This window comes from Antrostomus carolinensis, unplaced genomic scaffold, assembly GCF_000700745.2.
Source record: "Antrostomus carolinensis isolate BGI_N321 unplaced genomic scaffold, ASM70074v2 scaffold26863, whole genome shotgun sequence".
Classification (NCBI taxonomy): Eukaryota; Metazoa; Chordata; class Aves; order Caprimulgiformes; family Caprimulgidae; genus Antrostomus; species Antrostomus carolinensis.
The window spans coordinates 103,241-106,321 of NW_010307685.1; positions in this window are offsets into that span (position 1 = coordinate 103,241).

Consider the following 3,081-nt stretch of genomic DNA (forward strand, 5'->3'; position numbering starts at 1 on the left):
TAATCATTTCCGTGGCACCGCACACGAGCGCAGCTCACACAGCCTGCGCCATCCACTGCCAAGCGCTGGGCACGGTGGACAAAGGCACAAGAGACCAGCTCTGCATGAAAGCTGCCCGTTCAGCACAGCCAACCACTCCTGGCTCTGCTGGAGAGAGCGGGTCCCCTCCACGTCCCTGCGTGTCCCCTCCACATCCCCTGCGTGTTCCCATGCCTCCAGCTTCGGGTGCTCCGGGATGGGATGCACCGAGACGCGCTCCCACCTCCTGATGCACACACATCCATCCCCCAGTGCCTCACCGCAGGGATGGCAACACCACCACCGGCAGCCAAGGGGTTAAAGTGCCTTGTTATTCCTTTCATACCTGGCTCCGCTTATTTGCAGACTGAATTTCCCAGAAGCCAAGGCTTTTTACTAGTGGATCTGCTGTAGAACCATGTTATTATAGATTGCAAGTTCCTTAAAGGTCAGATAACACAATACAATTGAATCATATTAGTGAGCAGAGCGACTTGGTATTTTACTAAGAAAACCCATAAAGCAGATTGTTTGTTGCAGAGAAACATACGTTGTGTAATAAAGTCAGTGTAATTGTCTCCAGAAACAAACAATCGGTTTACGAGAAAAAAACTCCCCGTAATTGTGGGTCCTGGGTGCAGCTGCCGTCAGGGCCAGGCACTGGCAGGGGATCGAGAGCAGATATTGCAAATCTGTATTTTACAATTTAGGCTACAGTACCTAAATACATTGCAGGAGACCTAGTAGGGAAATAAACAATTTCCAAGTGTATTGTTGAGAGACAAATATTCAATACTTCATTTAATGTATGGCTTGCAGTTAGCAGTTAATCTAAGACAATGCAGAGCGAGCCGTGTTTCGCGCTGCTATTAAGGAAATGCAGAATTGATTGTGAGGGTGATTGAAGATTTCTGAAGAACACAATTCCCAAGTCCGCGATGACCCCTCCTTTTTTTTTTCTAATTTGCCTGTAATCTACTCAGACAAATCCTTTTATCACATTTATTTCCTTTCCAAGTTACAACCAGTGTGATTAATTACTTAACTTTGCAGTCCTGCTTACCCTGCTGTACGCTCTAATTTTTCTTCCTTTTAAAATGGTTTTCCATCCCAAATAAACATATTTCCTTTTTAAGCTCCTTTACTTTGTCCCACTGAAGTTCGCTGCTAATAACAGATCCCACTGGCAAAGCCTCCTGCCGAGGCTCCCCAGGACCTGCCCAGCAGCCGCCCATCCTGCCCCGATCCTGTGCTTGTTTCTGGAGGCAGCAGGCAGCGTTAGTGCCCCGTTTCCCGTGGGCCTGGGCCTTTCCATGGAGAAAGGAAAAGCACAAACCTCTTTCTCCAAAAATTTGGGTGCTTGTCAGACCCAGGGTGGGTCACAGCTGCTCCACCAGCCTGGAAATTCTCATTTGGTTCTAGATTTAATCTCGTAATGAAAAAGGAATTGAAACCAGTGCAACTGTTTTAACCTTCCCCAGTCACAGAAAGAGGAGGAAAAGTAATTTTTTTTTTAAACAAACCTGAATACACAAAGTCACGTCTCCTCTCATCCACCCTTAACACCCGCGTCGGCTGTTCACCACCCGAGGAGCGGAGGAGGAACGCGGCACGGCTCCCACCGCACGCCCCGTGCCGGCTCCCTCTCCGCCGCGTGCCGTCACATCCCAGCCAAACAGCAGCGAAACACACGTGGAAAAGCAATTAGATTTAAGTCTGGTTTCCTCTTTCTACCTTGCCTTTCTCTTTTCGCTACTTAGGTGCTCTTCAGCATTGTAACTAATATGATTTCTGTTTAGCACAGTGGGAAACAAGAATGATTTATGGGTCTGTTGGCACGACACAGCCACCTGATGCCACCTCAGCCCCCTGAAAGGGCACTCCAAGAGCTGATTGCCGAGAGAGTTCTGCCATTACACGTAATTATTGGTGCACCCTGCCCACATAATCACTGTTATTCCAGCTCTCACAAGGCCTGTGTGCCTTCCTCACGCCAGGCTGGGCTCTGCTTTGGGAGAAACCAGGACCCTCAACCAGCTCCAGCCCCCGAGGCCATGCACTGGCCGCTGCCCACACCATGAACTGATCTGCTGGGTTTAAACTGGTGTTTCAGCACAGATTAACTTGTGCCTTAGCTAAAGCAAACACGGGCTCAGTCTCTGCATTTCATTACCCACAGCTCACGCAAAGGCCCTGCGTGCGCAGGAACCGATCAGACTGGACTCCTCGAGCACCTTCAGCAGCACAGCGTGCACAGGGACGCGGGTCCCAAAGTCCCATGAAATGTCTCTGGGATCGGTCAAATTTTACCAGTGGCTCCAAGAGCAGCTCTGTCAGTACAGGTCCTGTGCCTCTGCGCCAGCAAGTGCCCTTCATTAATTCTTAATGCTGCCCCAAGTACATCCCGTGTCCTCCGTGGCTTGGCAGCCCTCCCCGGCGCAGCGGGGCAGACAACAGGCAGAGCCCCCTCCCTTTCCTTCAACATAGAACAAGAAGCCAAATGAAATAATGAAAGAAACTCATTTTAATGCCACAGAGGGAATTGTTTTATTGCTAAAGCAGCAAATAGAACTAATTGAATCCGCTGGAAAAAAAAAAAAAGGAGTGAAGGGAAGGAAAGGAAAGGTGCAGTGCACAGACAGAAAGGGCGAACTGGAGCCTGAATATTCATGGGCCTGGAAACAGCAAATCCTTGAATGCAAAATATCTTCGTAACTGATCATACTGCCAACAGCGATGCACGCAGAGTGCTCAGAGAGAGGGAGCTGGGAATGTTTGCATTTACAGTATATTTTGTTTTAAGTAATATTATGGAACAAATTCTCTGGTTCATTGAGCTGCTCTGCACCTCCCTGGTAAAACAGAACAGTCTGGGAGCGAGCACCGCGGCCGGCAACGATTCCCACCCGCAGCAGCGCCCCGGGAGCTCCACCAGCCACCACACTGCCACACCAGCAGCCAGCAGGCACTGGGGGACAGTGCCAGAGCCCACCGGGGACAGGCAGGAGAGCAGGCAGCTGGATTCGGGGGCTGTGCAGGCAGCTGGAATGCCCCCTCCCTGTG